Genomic DNA, 20,577 nt, shown 5'->3' with positions numbered 1-20,577 from the left:
TGAGTGGTACAGAAGCAAATGAAGATAGTGAATAGTTGTCTAAAAAGGCAACTCTTTTTAGAAGTATAGCTATAAAGAAGTAGAAAAATAAATATGGTAGTAATGGATAGGATGGGAACATTGGGTAGAAGGAGACATTTTTTTCTTCTCCACCCTTTTTTTTGTTTGTTTGTTTTTGCAGTACGCGGGCCTCTCACTGTTGTGGCCTCTTCTATTGCGGAGCACAGGCTCCGGACGCGCAGGCCCAGCGGCCATGGCTCACGGGCCCAGCCGCTCCGCGGCATGTGGGATCTTCCCGGACCGGGGCACGAACCCATGTCCCCTGCATCGGCAGGCGGACCCTCAACCACTGTGCCGCCAGGGAAGCCCCTGCCCTTTTTTTTTTAAATGGACAAAATACTGAGCATGTTTAAGATGCCAATAGACAGATGCAGTTGAGAGGGAGCAGTTGAATACAGTAAAGATGGCTGAAAACAGACAGGGAGTGATGATTAATAGAGGCAGATTTTGGAGAAGGTCCACAGAGGGAGTTGTCTTTGGAGGAGGAGCATGCCTTTGTTTCTTCTGTTTTGTAGGAGGTGGAGGATACAAGGATGTGGAAGGGTTTAGGAGAAATTAGATAAGGTCTCTGTAAGGTAGTCCTCCAAGAGCACCTGGGGCTAGTGGTACGTTTTCAGTGAAACATTTGAAAAGAAGATTGAAAATAGTAGCTTCAGAATATGGTAGAGAGAGTTGAATAGAGAAATATGTTAGCTTTGCCCTAAACAGTGTGTAATATGCACAAACAACTTTTACTAAATATAGGTAGAAATAAATGTTTTGGTTTTGGTAAACACTTTTTAATCAACAAATAAAGGCAGCTCGTAATTGGGAAATCTCCAAAAATCAGACAACTGATAATTTAGAACTTTAATGAAAATGGTAGTTTCTAAAACACGTTGGTTATTTACAATAAGTCCCTCATGTCGAATTTCAGTGATAAAATTTGATTTGATTCTAAAAGTTTATTCTTTCTTCCAAGAGAATTTCCAGACTGGTGAGTTTGAAGGTACATAAACTTGTGATATTAAGTTTGAAATATTAGATTTCTCTCCATATATGCATGTCCTCATATACACAATACTCATAAAGACAGACGGCACATTGTTGATGTTTGATTTTAGTTTGTGTTGCATTTTAACAAAATAAAACAATGTGGTTTGACATGTTTTCCTAATTGTTTTGAGTATATAATTTAAAGAAACTGCTCCATCTCTAGCATTCCAACTGACATTACTTTCTCAGGAATTTGATCTGTCATTCTTCCAATTAGCAGAGCCCTGAAGCCGTGCTGTAGAATCGCTTTGTAATATATCTTGAGCTTTAACAAGGAACTTTTTGATGTATTTCAATTATGATGTACAAAGTAACATCTTCTTAATTAAAGAAGAAATTCCATTTTGAAGGTCTTTAAAGTGCTATTAAAGTTTACAGTTGAAAGCTTTCTGTTAAGATTAATCTGCCCTCTGTATTTAGTGAAAGAGATTGAGCTTGGAGAAAAAATAGCCAAGATAGGATGATGAATACTACTTAGATTGAAGAGTAAAATTTGGTTATAAGGTGATGGTTTCTAACAGACTAGATTCCATACCAGTAGATATTTAAGATGGTTCAATGAGCCGTAATTTTTTGATCATAATAATCTGGAAAGAACAAAAATTTCCTTTGAAACTGAGGATGAGGGAATTAAATGATGAAAATTAGATGTGATGAATGCTGTCTGACATGGTGACCTGGGAATATACACAGGAGAAATCCTGTTTTATATGTGTCTTGTAAAAAAACCTTAAAGAAATAAAAATAAATTGGTGTATGGTCCTCTTGAGAGACATACATTCATACAAACAAATCAAAAATCCCCAAACAAAAGTTGAGCCATAAAATACATATGTGATTATAGCTTAGATAGAACAAATATAATTTCTCCTCTTTTCTCCAAATTAATTTTGCATATTCCAAATAAAGCTTTAGATGAGTGCTCTGGCAGTGAGTATTTTTAGGCTTAAAGCACTCCTAGTGCAGACAAGATGGTACAGCTGACAGTGCTCATAGTTGATGACAGCACCGATTTTAAAAGGTTGTTGGCTTGCTAGTGAGAGTGAACCAAAAAACAAAGATTTGTGCTGTACAGGGAAAATACTATATACAAAGCACTAAAAAAGAGTGCCTTTTACTAAATGTAAACGTTTGTATACATGTTTATTTTATACATATATTACATATTATATCTATTTTATTTATATATAATATTTTTCATATGATATCATCCACTCATCCAGCACTGCAAACATATTAATATATCCTCGTGCCAATTGCTCCTATTGTCTAATGATTTACTGATAGCAAGTTGTTAGAGAAGTCCATTTATTTAATGCTTCAGCACACTGTTAATATATTCTAACCAGTTTAAGGAGTTAATACGTAATATCTAATACCTAATGTCATTTAGCCTCTGAATAATCACTAAAATTTATATCATTTTTTTTCTCAAATAACTCACTGATATAATTTTTTGATCTATCATGACAGCCTAAGAATCCTGTAGAATGCATGTATTCTTCTAAAAATTGTATAAACTCTATGTTACTATGATTGCATTTTACTTTTCTCTCTCTTTAGATGGACCATTTTCTTTAGCATATAATCGCATAAATTCTCTCAAAATGGAAACACAAAATTCTACTAAGAATGCCTTGTAGTGTTATACTTTAAGAAGAGTAATGAATAGCTCAGTAACATAAAATAGAACATCTCTGATATGCATGTACTCAGATACCAGTGTTAACATAAGGTTGACCTGGTAGGCAAATTCATCAGTGAAATGTAAAATCTCGTACAACATTATGGTGTTATTCAAAATTTAGGATTTTTTACTGTAATGGATTAACATGATTTTGGTAGCAAAACAAAATATTTGCTTTTACAATATTAAAATACACACCCTTTTACAACTAGTCTTATGATTTCCTTTCTCATATACAAATTATCTTTCATATTCTAATTATGTTTTATATTATAAATTTTCCAGATGTTATGACGATCTTTATATAGGGTATGGGAAAATCCTTTTTTTATTGAGTAAGGATCATTTGTTGCCATTGTGGTGGAGACCTTTCAAAAACAAAAAGGAGAATGGTTGCATAAGAAAATGCATTACTGGGCTTATCCAAAGTGATAAGTCTGGGGCTATTGCAATGTGAATTTCTTTATTGTTTCTGAATATTCAATTCTGCTTTAGAAAAGAAGAAAGCTAATGGGATGGATGAAACTCATAAGATGTGTTAGGTATAAATACACAATATGGTATGTTAAAAATGCATAGAAAGGGATGAAAGGAAGCAGAGATTTTTAATATTCATGGAGTAATAAATATGTATACCATACTGTATATATCCACTACATATCTATATCTGTATCTGTATCCATGTCTGTATGTTATTGTAAATATTTAAATATCCACAATGCCTTAATCTGACCACCCACTGGTGATACCTTGTCTAACCCCATATGTCCTGTATCCCCAAATGCAAATAAAACCCATGCTATTCAGCAAGCTACAGCTTTTAGTCAGGCAGCCTTGTCTCTGTGTCTCTCTGATAGAGCAAGGTTACATCATGGGCCCAGGGAACCTTCTGTCTGTGATCTTTTTTGTTTAACCACAACCCTGGTCCTTATAACTAAAAACATATAGTTATATATAATACATGTAATTAAGATAAGTACATGTAATACAGATAACATGTAATACATGTAATTAAAACATTATGCTATTACTGGGAATGGTTCATGTGGGCCATAGATGGGATATAAATAAATGTTAGGTACTCAGGATTCAGATAGTGTGGTTCTTCCATCCATTTGTACTTTATCCTAAGTGTATTAACTTACCCAAGCTTTACTCTTGTTTCTTAAGTTGATTTAATAGTCTGTATGATTTGACTACTTTAGTTCTGTCTATGAGCCATTTTGTTCCATGACAGTAATGTTCCACAGTGATTTTCATAGTAGTACACTTGTACACTACCATTGAATTGAGTTAATTTCTCATACAAGAGCTACCTAGATGAATGAAGCAGAGTCCATATCTCTAAGGACGTGAGAGTAATCCTTGTATACAGCTTAAGTTTTTTGCTCACCTATCCTCAAAATATTTTTAGTAATCAAAAATGATATCTTGCTATTCTTCATATGGCCTATAGTTTCCTTCAAGGACTCAACATAAATATAACTTTATCAAAACAACATTTGGGTATCCCCAAACTTAGCAAGGGAACTTTTTCTAAAAAAGACTCCTAGGTATGTCATCTGTTAGAACATAATATTTTAAAATGTGTCTATCCTCAGCAAGGAGGGAGTGAACATCAGAGGGAGTGTTCATCAGTGAACATCAGAAAATATGGAAAAGAGTGACTCTTCTCTCTGGGAGAGGCTGCTGGTCATCTTAGGTCAGCCATCTCTGTGCTACATAAAAGGACAGAAAGTGTCTACTTGGGTCTTTAATATTCAGCTACAATTTTCTTTACTTTTGGGATTTCTTGATTATGCAACGGTAAGAAGATTTTTCTTTCAGGTAGTCAATAAGGTCCCATTACATATGAACTGTGAATTGGACAAATTATTTAACATATTAATGATTCCTCTTTTAAAGAGTTGCTGCAAGTAGTAAATGAGATGTTTTATGTGGAAAGTCTTTATAAACGATAGAATAACATACAATTGCTATTATATTGTATTCTACACCAGGCCCACTTTCTGATATTGGAAAGGATATTACTTTGTTGGGATCTATGGCAGGGAGGCAATTGCTTTTCTCCCTGTGACTGTGCAAGTTTTGCTTTATAGTTGATTAAAACATTATGCCAACCATTTGCAAAGTGCAAAAATAGGTGTAGATCACTGAGTTCCCTCACCATACTGCTGTCAAATGTGTTTGGAATGTTAGAAGGGATAATTAGCAATGAAATATTCTCTACTTTCTGTCACCACACACCAGAGTATATAGCACTCTTCACACTAAAAAAAAAGCTAGAAGCAAATTTCATGGTAATAGTCTTAAACTTGGTATACTTCACTTTCATTGCATGTCTACAATGATGGAACACACACACATTTTCTCTTTTTTTCCATTGTTTTCCTTTTCCTCTGCCACCCCTCTTTAGCGCTCCATTTCTTTGACATAAAAGTTTGACATGGCCTGGGCTTCCAGCCACTTTAAACTCTATTGAAGTTACTATCATTATGAAAAATTACTTGCCCCCTAAGGATTACATAACAGGCTATGAGGAAAAGAGATACAAAAATACATTCTATATTGGTATTACCTTGACTATGCTCACAGCAAATCTCTGGTTGAACGTTTTTGAGAACAATTACATTTTGATTTTTTAAGTTTGATTCTCTTTTCCAAAAACTCAGCCTAATAATGTAGTGCAAAATATTCTCATATCTAATAAGTAAAATTTAAGGACTTTTTGAAGAATTATTAATTTTTTTCTTTTCAGAAACATATATTTTATGGATTCAGGGGTCTCAATAATGCCCCTTAAACGCTAAAAATTACTAAATGAACAACCAGGTGCGCTGCTCAAGGTTCTGCTCTCTGGAAGTGTTTTCCTTTCATCGCTGTTATTCAGGGAGAAGGACTATAGTGTTGAATTTGTCCACTTCCAGGTGGTTGGTTCTGTGTGCCTAGAACCAACAGTAAACCAGACCTAAGTTTTCTCTTCTTCTGTCAAGTGATTGTAAGGAACTCTCCATGAGGCCATATATGTAGACTGGGAGACAGAAGATAATGTAGCAGAAGTGGGGACCATGGGCATTTGTGCCACTTCATCATGTAACTTATTTGTCCCTTTAGGGCCTACCTGAGTCTGATCCCATATATATTACTTCCATTTGATGATGGATTGCTACTGTGCCTGCCTGACTTTGTGGCTTAGTGGATCAGACAGCACTAAGTTTATAATGAGCAGTTCAGGTCACATGGAATTTGATGGCCTATGATTAAGTATTCAGTTTCAACTAAGGCCCAACAGCAAGCCAAAAGCTGTTTTCAAAAACAGGAACAGTTATCCACAGAAGATGGTAGGGCTTTGCTCAAAAATCCTGAGTCTGCAATGTGATTCCCCTGTAGGAGCCTGCCAGAAGATCCAAAGAGCATCCCTATTTGCACCATTAGATCTGCTGGATCTGGCCGAGCACCACCCCTGTAACCTTCAAGACTTGAATGTGGCACTAATCTCTGCAAAATATTCAGGTATGCAGTATTGCTTTTTTGTATTATTTAAATTTTTGTTTTGCTTCTGATTCACTATTTTCCTAAGTAGGGGGTGGTGAAACTATTCATTCTCTAATGTTGGATATATCACACTATGCATTTGTCAAACCCATAGAACTTTACAGAGCAAAAAGTGAACTTACTGTATGCAGACTTAAAAAAACATTTAGGAGATTGTGAGTTCCCAGGATGGAGTACAAAATATGACAAAGCCATCTAACTATTGCAAGTGTACAAAACAATATTCTTTAAGGGTATGTGGAAAAATGTACATGCCTAAGTAACTTTGGAAATGAGTGGATTGTATAAGACTGAAGGCAAAATAAAGTCTACATAAACAATGCACCCTAGTTGATAAAGCCTTTTCCCATGGGGGTACAGGTTAGTAATGCTGATACCACTATACATGTATTCCAGAATTGAACAATTGACTAAATGGATGTTGTGATCCAGGTTTTTCACTATGGAAATGAGAAGTAACAGATAATCAAGAATATGAGGCTAGAATGATCCATGTCGTCATGCATTAGAGTTGCAAACATAAAGATGAACTCAAGTTTAGCTTAATGTAGATACAGATGGTTACATTTAGAATATTCATAGGTACGTTTATATACATAGGTAAGTATAAACACATGTATATCCTTTCTTCATTGGCTGAGAGGGCCTAAAAGCAATAGCACTCTAGTAGCAATGAGCACATCTAGAGCCCAGTTCTTGGCTTCTCATCCTGTTCTCCAATAAAATAAATCAGGGATCCTCGGGAAAATGGCTGAATTTAAGACTTCGGCAAAAACTGTACAAAATGAGCTTGGAGTATCCTGTAGAGTCAGAGAGTAAGGAAGTGCTCAAAAACAGCAGCAACAAAACACAACAACACACAATTGTGGAGATATGCCAAAGGGCCATAAGAGCTTACTGAAAGAGCTCCCAATGGCCAAAGTTGGAATAAGAAAGCTATATTGGATTATAAATCTTCCTCAGCTGATGATGGGGTTACATCCCTATAAACCCATCGTGAGTTGAAAATATCATGTCGAAAATGCATTTAATAACCTAACCTACTGAATATCATAGCTTAGCCTAGCCTGCCTTAGACGTGCTTAAAACACATTAGCCTGTAGGTGGGAAAAATCCTCTAACACAAAGCCTATTTTATAATAAAATGTTGAGTATCTTGTTGAGTATCTCATGTAATTTATTGGCTACTGTACTGAAAGTGAAAAACTGGATAGCTGTATGGGTACAGAATGATTGTAAGTGTATGTTTACCCTCATGATAATTGACTGGGAGCTATGACTCACCACCACTGCCCAGCATCATGAGACAGTATGATACCTCATATTGCTAGCCCAGGAAAAGGTAAAATTCAAAATTGGAAGTATGATTTCTACTGAATATGTATTGCTTTCACACCACTGTAAAGTCGAAAAATTGTAAGTTGAGCAATTGTAAGTCACTGGCCATCTGTATAACCCAAAGTATAAAATAAACTATGGTTCCATATTTATGTAAATAAATGATTACATAAACAAACATATGGGGGGGTAGACTTATCTCCTAATCAAAAGAATTCCAAGTAGTTTATGTAGATAGTCCTCCCTCAGAGAGGGAGGCCATATTTCCCCATTCCTTAAGTGTGGGCTGTACATAGTGACTTCCTTCCATAGAACAAAATATGGAAAGAGGGAAAAAAGATTAACTATTCAGTGGAGAACCTGATGGATGTTATCTCAGTCAGGTGATCAATAGTGATATCCAATGTTAAATGATGATAATAAATAGTCCCTTGATAAGATGTAATGAAGATGGTACTTTACTCTGTGGTCTTCCTCCTAAAAACATGTTACCTAAGTGTAATCATGAGAGAAGTACCAGACAATCCAAATTTAGGGATATTCTGTGAAATATCTGTTTAGTTCTCTTACTCCTCAAAATTGTCAAGGTCGTGAAAAGCAGTGAAACTGAGAAACTATTACCAACAAAAGGGATCTAAGGAGGCATGATGACAAATATAACATTGTATCATGAATAGGATCCTGGACCAGAAAAAGATCATTAGGAAAACTCCAGGGATATTTGAATAATGTATTGACTTGAGTTAATAATAATCTATTGATATTTGTTTATTAATTATAACAAATATACCATACTATCATGAGACATTACTGTGGAAACTGGGTGTGAGGTATATGTGAACGCTCCGTACCCTCCTCACAGTTTTTCTAAAAATCTATAACTGTGCTGAAATGAGAACTGTTTTTAAAAAGAGAGAAATTTGAGTACTTAAATATGAGTTGTAGAATTTTCAGGGAGAGAATTAATGATGGAAAGGTCTAATTAATTCCTGGCTAATGTATCATATCTATGCTTTAACCTAAATGAGTAAATAAATTTTTATATCACAAGCTTTATACATGTAAGTACATCTCATATTATCTTCTGATGTACAGCATAGAATTATGATAGCATAGAACTAATCTTAATAGAATCAAGCTATGAGCAATATTATATTTAAAAGTTCCTGACTCTTAAGAGGTGCCCTAAAATTGTTAGATTCTTTTATATGGACCATCAACCTTTTTAATGGGAGGAAGCATGGGGTTGGGTATTTTGGGTACCCATTATTCTGGGTTTAAATCCTTGTTTCAATATTAGTAGTCATGGGGATGTTGATAAATCCTACTATCTTTATGAGTCACAAATTCATCTGTTGTAAAATGGTGCCGACTTTGTCTCTATTTGAGTGCTGCTGTGAGAACTAGAGATGGTGTGTATCACGTCCCAGTACAGAGCCTGGTATAGTAGATGCTTAATAAATGAGGTATTTTAATGTTTAATATTAAAATTTCACACATGCCCATCTAACTGATTCTGATTGGCCTCTATTTTTTTTCTATGGGGTTTATAATTTTACAATGCTTCTTTAAAATTTCTTGTTACAGTAGTGCACATTAGAGGCAGTACCCCTTCTTTCATGAGCCTTATATCCTTAACTGGTAAAATGGAAAATAAAAAATGAGTAACTTAATAAACAAGAAAATAGATTGAAATGTCCGATAGAGGGTGGCTAGGTAGCTATTGTAGGTTGGGTATTTAGAGCAGGTCTCTGATTTAAATGACAAGAAGGAGCCAAGCATGGGAAAACCAGAGGGCTGAGCCTTATAGCAGAGGGAACTGTCCCCAGGCTCCATGTAGGAAGTGAGCTTGGTGTGACCAAGGGAAAAAAGGTGGATCTCTGTGTGTAAGTGAAGGGGAGAGCTAGCCTGGGCTTTTTATGCCAGACTAAGATGGGTTGTTTGTTCATTTGTTTATTTGTTTTGTTTTGTTTTTAATGGAATGGAATGCTTTTGGAGAATTTTATACAGGGAAGTTTAATGATCAGGTTCATGTTTTAAAATATTACTCTGCTGTACAGTTAAGAATGGAAGGAATGAAAGTAAAAACTTTCAATTAAATTCTCATGTTATATAAATTCACTCAGTTTTTTTTAAAACCTATGTTGGTTATTCTCAAGGAAGAGAGTCATGATTCGGAAGTGTGTGGACTTGTGATAATTTCTATACAGCCTCTATGAACATAACATGAATACCATATGTATTTATCTGTAGATATTGATATGCATATTCTTTTAGGAACTGAATATAAACTACGTGATTCAATCTGTTTTAAAAATTCCAAAATTTTACTTTCTCTTCATCTAAATGCTCAGTTATAATTCTAACGTATGATTCAGATGACATTTCTTGTACTCCAGTGGAAAAATTGGATACCCATATATGATGATGATGATGAAGCTTAAAAATGCTCTGAGTTTCCTTTTCTAAAGCACCCCAATATTCTTTTATCAGGCTTGAAATAATTTATAACTGTGTGAATACTACCTTCATCTCATTTTTTCTACTTTTTCTACTAATGTAACCAAAAAGATTAATTAGTGAACCTTGTGTAGAGCCCCAATTTATAGCCTAAGTGGAAGGAAATTCAGTGAATTCTAGGCAAACTTGGACAGTACTCGGCAAACTATAATGTGCGTATGATTCACTTGGGGATCTTGTCAAATGCAGGTTTTGTTCAGCAGTGCTGTGGTAGGACCTGTAATTCTGTATTTCTAGCAAGTTTCCAGATGATGCCAAAGCTTCTGGTCCACAGACCAACTTTGAGTTGCAAGAGACTAATCTTTCTCACCAAAGAAAATCCCCTGAGCATTTACTTATTTGCTTTTTAATAATTTTAATTTTTAATTGCCTGACTCCAATCCAAGCCCAACAAATCAGAATTTCTGGATTTGAGTCTGGGCATAAATATTTCTTAAAAAGTTACACTTGATTATAATGTTGAGACCAGCTTGAAAACCATATCTCTGGAGCATCTAAGCCATGAATAAAATTTCTATATTACTTGCTTAGAGCTAAAATAATATGGGCAGCAGGACTTATGGATACTGTTCTGTCAATGTGCTGTGAAGAATTGTAAAACAATTTGCTATTTTTGATCCTGGCTTAATTTTGAGCAGAGACGGACAGAATGGCAACTGTACTAAATTATACTGACTTGCATGGCAGCTTTGTGATAATGGGGCTATTGATGAGGCAGACCATTAAATTCATTTTCACTCAAGACTGAAGCAAGGTTTTGTACGGAAGTTTCCACAGGTGAAAAATGAATGTGTAAGCCCATTTGTATTCATATATTGAGTGAATTAATTCATTTTCTCCATAAATGGTTTTGAGATAACATGAACTCAAGTGACTATAAATAGAAAAATATTTAATAGTGAAAAATTCATTTTTAGATCTTTCTACAGGCAGTTGAAGAATTATTTCAGAAATATACAAATTCCAATATAATGACTACTAATAATAACTACTTAGTGAGTACTTACTATGTGCTGGGTGTTATAAATAATATATGTAATATTGTTTTCCATTTTATATGAGGAGGACATTTACGTTAAAAGAAATTAAATAAGTTTTCCAACTTTGCACAGGTATTATGTGGCAAAGACGATATTTAACTTGTTTATCTGACTCTGTTCAGCTCATCACAGCTATAGTTATTTGAAATGCTAACTAGTGAGTGTGATAATTCCTACTCAGAATGCTCATAGGAAACAAGTTGGAACACACAGGAGGCATTTAAAAAATCATTATGAAGTAGTTTTTTCAAAGTAATATATATGCATGTGTGCACTATTAACTGTTTCTCAGTGATGCTTTTGTTATAGAAATTATAAGCTTTAGATGTGTAAGTATGGTTACATATTTCAGTCCAGAAATGCATAGAAGCAGGCCTTTTAATTAGTGTCTCTAAAAAATAGGAACCTAGTTCCTCATTCTATGAGTAATGCTAATTCCTACTTTCATATTTGACCTGTAACTTTACTTTAAAAAGTTGGTTTATCCATGTAGATAAAAGAAATATTGTCTGTGGACTGCCACCCAGATATACTAAGCTGCGAGGCACAGCCCCCAAAAAAATGGTTAAAAGGTCTAGCTACATTGGTACATTGTTTTTAGTTTTTCCCTGGGAACAGAGATATCAAGTGAGTGTGGGTGTGTGTGTATATATACATATATTTATTTAAAAGATAAAATGCATTATGAGTTCATACTGACATTTCAAAATCAAATTCAGTAATACGGAGTATTATCCCAATGTCACAGATCTCAGATCTCTTTCTTCTTCCAAGCTGAAAATCCCAGTTGTAAAGAACATCAGCTTAAATATTCATTTGCTTTATCCCATATACTCACAAAATAGTTTCAGAATAAAACTAAGTAAAAAAGTGCCAACAGGATTATTACTGAAAAGAGTTTACAAAGTAAGATTTAAAAATTTTGTTGTCCCTAGGATATATCTCATTAAAGTTGTACAATCAAATTACAGTATATTGTATTAAAGTAATTTGAAATAAATGGTCTTTGTGTACTTACACCACAAGTTCAACACATGATGAGTTTAGTTGTTTTATTTCCTTTACAGTTTTAGGGTCTTGAATTTTAAATTATGTAAAATGCAGTTAACCAAAATCAAATTTGCAAATCAAAATATATTCTAATAAGTCTAGCTTCTATTCCTGTCCTATCACATAATAATGATCCCTCCTACCTCCACATTATTTGGTATTGTTCTAATGGTTATATAATAGCCTTAGTCCTACTCCTTTGATAAGCAAGAAAAGGTTCACTTCTATGAATAATATTGAAATTAGCTAGTAACCATGTCTTTCCCTCTGCTCTCTATTTTCTCGTCATCTCATTTTAAATAATATGCTTTTAATTATAGTTTAATCAGTGAATTTATCTTAGTTTTTCTACTCTCACATTTTTGTCCCATTTATCAAAACAAGTAATCAGAGCATAGAGCCATTCTATTCTATACTGGCTTCCTTTAATTCATCATTTATCTTAGTTCTACAGTAAATCATATCTATAAATATATATAATGAATCATCACCAGTCCATAAGTCAATGGCTCTCTAGCCTTGGCTGTATGAAACTCATTCTCTAGGATAATCCTCAAAAATAGATTAATAAAACATTCTTGTGTTCTTCCACATTGACAGCAGCATGCTTTTCATTTTTTACTGAAAGGTCTCCTTAACTGCATGTAAAAACTTTGCTTACTGTTTCTTTCCTTGAGTAACTTAAACACATTATTCCAGTGTCTTTGGAATAAAGTGTTGCTGTTAAATAAAACAAAAGATATCAAATGAACAACGAAAACCTCTAATAATAATATGTTTTTCTTTCATTCCTCTTAACTTGGTCTTCTTGGTTAGAAGTTTAAAAGATTTTATTTTTCTTTTTTCAGTTCAATAATTGTATTAAAATTTTCTCAGTTTTGGTCATCTTGCTTTGATTTTTTTTTCAGGTATGCAGTTTGTTCTTTCAACATATAGTTTAACATTTCTTTTTCTTTGGTAAAATTTTCTTTAGTCATACTTTTTTATACTTGTTCTGTTCCATTAATTTGTCCTTCTTAAGAAACTTATTTGTTTATTGGATCTTCTTTATGTTCTCTACTACTTTCTCGAAATTCTTTTTTTTTTTTTTAATCTCTTTCTTCTTTGCTTTTAAAGTTTGGAAAATTTCATCCTTCCCATCTTCTGCTTTTCCTATTTAAATATTTGTTCTTCTACTTTTATTTTATTTTACACTTCATTTTTGAAATGACTTTTTCTTTAATTTTAAAATGTTTTTCTCAGTTCTATAACTTCTCTTTTGAAATATTTTATATATTTGCCTCAATTTTCTTACGGCACTATTCATGATTCTTTCATAGGTTTTCCCATTTTCTCAATTTCTTTTGGTCTGTTTTGAAATATGCATTGTTAAGTTTTCATTAGTTTTCTGAATATTTTTTTCTGGTGCTCTTTCCTTTTGTGTGGAGATGCAATTTCTTACTTTTTTCTTTTTTTATAATAATATTGTGTAGGATTTGATTGTAATCATTTTCTAGTGTTTATATTTAGGTAAAAATGTTCTCTTATATTTTTAGAAGTAAGCATGGATCAACATTTCCTTTTTGGCTTTGTTGCTCTAGAAATCCCTCTTCTTTCGCTTGTGAAGTGGTTAAAAAATGGCCTCATACTTTGAGATATTTTTCCAAATATCTCAATTATTTATTAATATGATTTATTTGTTAATATGCTGCATCAATCATGTCTTAAAGCTATTAATAGTTGGAACACATCTATTTATCTATTGTGGTTCCTGGTGATAACGTTTTACCATATGTTTTTTAAATCTTGTCATTTTATTTTGTTTTGCTTAGTTATTTTGTATGTTTAATGGGGGAATTTGAAGAAATTAAACTAAGTTGCTACCACTACCATTTTTCTCTTGTTGTCTTATGGCACATAGTTTATCAGGGTGTTTCAGGCATTTCTTAAAGCATTATTTCTCATTGTGTGTTCCAAGGAACACTAGTGCTGTTGAAAGTGTAAATGTTTTATATAAAAATAGTGGTTTGTGGTCAAATAAAAATTGAAAGTCATGGAATAAAAAAAACTGAATCACTTCCTTTACTGTATGACTTATCATAATCTTAATATATGATATTATATACTTAATATACTAATGTACCATGTGGATCTTCAATGGGGGAGTGTGTTTTGCTTCATTACCCAAAATTACTTAAACTTGGGACTCATTTTTTCTCCTACAGCATTTGTTCTGCATGAGTAAACAGGGCCTCAAAGCAATTTTTCCAGCTCTTCCAGCTGTGCCTGCCCTGTTTTAACTCACAGCCAAAAGATAGCCTTGTCAGGCTGCTGGAGTCCTGTTAGTGAAAAGTGTAATGGTGATCATAGTTTCAGTGTTCATCAGCTGGTCCCATGGACTTTATCATCAATCACTTTGTCTTGCTACTTTCTGTTTTCTAGGATTACCATAGATCCTAGCTGGAAAAGATGAAATGATTAAATGATATTTTCATAAATGATAATTTGTTTTAGCATTTCAAGTGATGTTTCTGGCCTTTGAGAGTGAGTGAAACTTTATCAGGCAACATTTTCCTATTAAGTCAAAAGCTTTTGTGAGAGAAACTATTACATTGTATTTGGTTTAAAATACAACAAACGTAATAGTGATAAAAATAAAAATTTATTTTTAGTTTTAGATGAGTATGGATTTGATATGGTTTATTACCAAGACATGGCAGAACAATGCTAATTTGCAGTATGTATGCTTAAATTTATAATTATTTCAACATAATATTTTCTGTGTGAGCCAAGTAAGATTTTTTTTTTAAAGTGGGTTAAAATAATAGGATTTTTTAAAGGAGGTTTGTTAGCAATTAGTTATTTCTTCCTCCTTGCATTCTTTCCACCTTTTTCCTTTCTTCCTTCTTCGTGATCCTTTCTCCAGTTAAGTAACTCCAAAGAAAGCACAAACAGTACATAGTAAGAGAATGTACTGGAATAAGACTGCCTGGGTTTGAACTAAAACTGTCATTTATTAACTCTGTGATTTGGGGAAACTTGCTTAATCTCTCTGTGCCTCGATTTTCTTAACTGAAAATGAACTTGAATAGCATCTAACTCATGCAGTTTTTGTTTGCATTTAGTACAATATTCCACACATGATTCTCAGGAAGCCTAGAGCAGAGTACATGAAAAATAAGAACATCCTTACACATTCATTAATTTATTCATTCTTTCAGCCAGGCTTTTATTAATTCATCCATTATACAAATATTTATTGAGCTCCCCAATGTACAAAGCACATTGCTAAGAACTTGAGATAAAATGCTAAACGAGACAGGCATGTATTATTCTAGGTTCGTAGCAATGTGTTTTGCACATAGGGATGTTCTTCCTGAGCAAAATGTGAAGATGATGTTTGAATACTTCTAACATTTATAAGTCCTTTGTGAAAAATTATCACAAAAAATAGTAATAAATATAATAAAATAACTACCATCACTAAATTATGTACTATGTGCCAGTTTTACTAAGGTTTTCAATAGAATTATATAATTTTTACCTTAATTATTAGCATATCAGTAAGGTTTTGAGTTGCAAGTAACAGAAAATAACTCTATGTTTAGTTAAAAAAAAAAGAATTACTTAGAAAAATATCTGTGGAAGATGCTCAAAGAATTGACAAGAGGTTAAGAGAATAGGTTTGAGAAAATAAGCAAGGGTAGTTAGAGGTTTAGGCAGCAGGAATCAAATTACACTCTGCTTCTTGTGCTCACCATACATACAATGTGCTCACTATATATGTATATGTATATATATATATATATATATATATGTGTGTGTGTGTGTAAACATATAGATATATGTAAATATATTTATGTAAAAAATGGCTAAAGTTTTTAAGGTATCTGTGAAGAGCAGCTGTATTTCCCTCTCCTTTTGCAATTTTGTTAAAAAGAAAACAGGAGTGATTTTTTTTTATAGCTAAAGAAGAGCAGAGTTGTTTCTTATTTTAATTTGTTAAAACATGTCTGTTACAACAAATTTATGCTTTCTTATTCTACTTGGTACTATGGGGGAGATTGATATTAGTGAAATAATGTGTCCTTTAAGCAGTTAAAAACTGGAACCAGAATTCATGATTTTATGATGGTAGTAACAATGGAAGACATTTTAAGCATTAAATTTACAACAGTATTATTTTTGCCTTAATGCAATCCTTAACAGGTCCTCAGGGAACAATCATGGATCTTTTTTTTTTTTTTAACATCTTTATTGGAGTATAATCGCTTTACAATGTTGTGTTAGTTTCTGCTATATAACAAAGTGAATCAGCTATACGTATACATATATCCCCATATCCCCTCCCTCTTTGGTCTCCCACCCTGACTCCCTATGCCACCCCTCTGGTGGACAAAAAGCAACGAGCTGATCTCCCTGTGCTATGCTGCTGCTTGCCACTAGCTATCTATTTTACATTTGGTAGTGTATATATATCAATGCCACTGGCTCACTTCATCCCAGTTTACCCTTTGCCCTCCCCATGTCCTCAATTCCATTCTGTACGTCTGCATCTTTATTCCGGTCCTGCCCCGAGATTCTTCAGAGCATTTTGTGGTTGTTGTTAGATTCAATATATATGTGTTAGCATACGGTATTTGTTTTTCTCTTTCTGACTTACTTCACACTGTATGACAGACTCTAGGTCCATCCACCTCACTACAGATAACTCAATTTCATTTCCTATTATGGCTGAGTAGTATTCCATTGTATATATGTGCCACATCTTCATTATCCATTCATCTGTCGATGGACACTTAAGTAGCTTCCATGTCTTGGTCATTGTAAATAGTACTGCAATGAACATTGTGGTACATGACTCTTTATGAATTATGGTTTTCTCTGGGTATATGCCCAGTAATGGGATTGCTGGGTCGTATGGTAGTTCTATTTTTAGTTTTTTAAGGAACCTCCATACTGTTCTCCATAGTGGCTGTATCAATTTACATTCCTGCCAACAGTGCAAGAGGGTTCCCTTTCTCCACGCCCTCTCCACCATTTATTGTTTGTAGATTTTTTCATGATGGCCATTCTGACTGGTGTTAGATGATATCTGATTGTAGTTTTGATTTGCATTTCTCTAGTGATTAATGGTGTTGAGCATCCTTTCATGTGTCTGTTGGCAATCTGTATATCTTCTTTGGAGAAATGTCTATTTAGGTCTTGTGCCCATCTTTGGATTGGGTTGTTTGTTTTTTTAATGTTGAGCTGCACGAGCGGGTTCTAAATTTTGGAGATGAATCCTTTGTCAGTTGCTTCATTTGCAAATATTTTCTCCCATTCTGAGGGTTGTCTTTTTGGTCTTGTTTATGGTTTCCTTTGCTGTGCAAAAGCTTTGAAGTTTCATTAGGTCCCATTTGTTTATTTTTGTTTTTATTTCCATTTCTCTAGGAGGTGGGTCAAAAAGGATCTTGCTGCGATTTATGTCAAAGAGTGTTCTGCCTATGTTTTCCTCTAAGAGTTTCATGGTGTCTGGCCTTACATTTAGGTCTTTAATCCATTTTGAGTTTATTTTTGTGTATGGTGTTAGGGAGTGTTCTAATTTCATTCTTTTACATGTAGCTGTCCAGTTTTCCCAGCACCACTTGAAGAGGCTGTCTTTTCTCCACTTTATATTCTGCCTTCTTTGTCAAAGATAAGGTGAACATGTGTGCATGGGTTTATCTCTGGGCTTTCTATCCTGTTCCATTGATCTATATTTCTGTTATGGTGCCAGTACCATACTGTCTTGATTACTGTAGCTTAGTAGTATAGTCTGAAGTCAGGGAGGCTGATTCTTCCAGCTCCGTTTTTCTTTCTCAAGATTGCTTTGGCTATTCGCAGTCTTTTCTGTTTCCATACAAATTGTGAAATTTTTGTTCTAGTTCTGTGAAAAATGCCAATGGTAGTTTGATAGGGATTGCACTGAATCTGTAGATTGCTTTGGGTAGTAGAGTCATTTTTACAATGTTGATTCTTCCAATCCAAGAACATGGTATATCTCTCCATCTATTTGTATCATCTTTAATTTCTTTCATCAGTGTCTTATAATTTTCTGCATACAGGTCTTTTGTCTCAGGTAGGTTTATTCCTAGGTATTTTATTCTTTTTTGTTGCAAAGGTAAATGGGAATGTTTTCTTAATTTCACTTTCAGATTTTTCATCATTAGTGTGTAGGAATGCAAGAGATTTCTGTGCATTAATTTTGTATCCTGCTACTTTACCAAATTCATTGACTAGCTCTAGTAGTTTTCTGGTAGCATCTTTAGGATTCCTTATGTATAGTATCATGTCATCTGCAAATAGTGACAGCTTTACTTCTTCTTTTTCAGTTTGGATTCCTTTTATTTCTTTTTCTTCTCTGATTGTTGTGGCTAAAACTTCCAAAACTATGTTGAATAATAGTGGTGAGAGTGGGCAACCTTGTCTTGTTCCTTATATTAGTGGAAATGGTTTCAGTTTTTCACCATTGAGGACGATGTTGGCTGTGGGTTTGTCGTATATGGCCTTTATTATATTGAGGAACGTTCCCTCTATGCCTACTTTCTGGAGGGGTTTTATCATAAATGGATGTTGAATTTTGTCAAAAGCTCTCTTTGCATCTATTGAGATGATCATATGGTTTTACTCCTTCACTTTGTTAATATGGTGTATCACGTTGATTGATTTGCATATATTAAAGAATCCTTGCATTCCTGGGATAAACCCCACTTGATCATAGTGCATGATCCTTTTAATGTGCTGTTGGATTCTGTTTGCTAGTATTTTGTTGAAGATTTTTGCATCTATGTTCATCAGTGATATTGGCCTCTAGTTTTCTTTCTGTGTGGCATCTTCGTTTGGTTTCGGTATCAGAGTGATGGTGGCCTCATAGAATGAGTTTGGAAATGTTCCTCCTTCTGCTATATTTTGGAAGAATTTGAGAAGGATAGGTGTTAACTCTTCTCTAAATGTTTGATAGAATTCACCCGTGAAGCCATCTGGTTCTGGGCTTTTGTTTGTTGGAAGATTTTTAATCACACTTTCCATTTCAGTGCTTGTGATTGGTCTGTTCATATTTTCTATTTCTTTCTAATTCAGTCTCGGAAGGTTGTGCGTTTCTAAGAATTTGTCAATTTTTTCCAGGTTGTTCATTTTATTGGCATACAGTTGCTTGTAGTAATCTCTCGTGATCCTTTGTATTTCTGCAGTGTTAGTGGTTACTTCTCCTTTTTCATTGCTAATTCTATTGATTTGAGTCTTCTCCCTTTTTTTCTTGATGAGTCTGGCTAATGGTTTATCAATTTTGTTCATTTTCTCTAAGAACCAGCTTTAAGTTTTACTGATCTTTGCTATCGTTTCCTTCATTTCTTTTTCATTTATTTCTGATCTTTATGATTTCTTTCCTTCTGCTAACTTTGGTGTTTTTTTCTTCTTCTTTCTCTAATTGCTTTAGATGTAAGGTTAGGTTGTTTATTTGAGATGTTTCTTGTTTCTTAAGGTAGGATTTTGTTGCTATAAACTTCCATCTTAGAACTGCTTTTGCTGCATCCCATAGGTTTTGGGTCATCATGTTTTCATTGTCACTTGTTTGTACGTATTTTTTGATTTCCTCTTTGACTTCTTCAGTGATCTCTTGGTTATTTAGGAGTGTATTGTTTAGCCTCCATGTGCTTGTATTTTTTACAGATTTTTTTCCTGTAATTGATACCTAGTCTCATAACATTGTGGTCGGAGAAGATACTTGATATGATTTAAATTTTCTTAAATTTACTAGGGCTTGATTTGTGAACCAAGATATGATCTATCCTGGGGAATGTTCCCTGAAGACTTGAGAAGAAGTTGTATTCTGTTGTTTTTGAATGGGGTGTCCCATAAATATCAGTTAAGTCCATACATTGTTTAATGTTTCATTTAAAGCTTGTGTTTATTTATTTTCATTTTGGATGATCTGTCCATTGGTTAAAGCGGGGTGCTAAAGTTCCGTAGTATGCTTGTGTTACTGTCAATTTCCCCTTTTATGGCTGTTAGCATTTGCCTTATGTATTGAGGTGCTCCTATGTTGGGTGCATAAATATTTACAATTGTTATATGTCTTTCTTGGATTGATCCCTTGATCATTATGTAGTGTCCTTCTCTGTCTCTTGTAATAGTCTTTAGAGTCTATTTTGTCTGATATGAGAATTGCTGCTCCAGCTTTCTTTCGATTTCCATTTGCATGGAATATCTTTTTCCATCCTCTCACTTTCAATCTGTATGTGTCCCTAGGTCCGAAGTGGGTCTCTGGTAGACAGCATATATACGGGTCTTGTT

Source organism: Grampus griseus (assembly GCF_964374135.1).
Source record: "Grampus griseus genome assembly, chromosome: 9".
Lineage (NCBI taxonomy): Eukaryota > Metazoa > Chordata > Mammalia > Artiodactyla > Delphinidae > Grampus > Grampus griseus.
The sequence above is the reverse complement of the archived record's forward strand: the minus strand, read 5'-3'. Positions refer to the sequence as shown.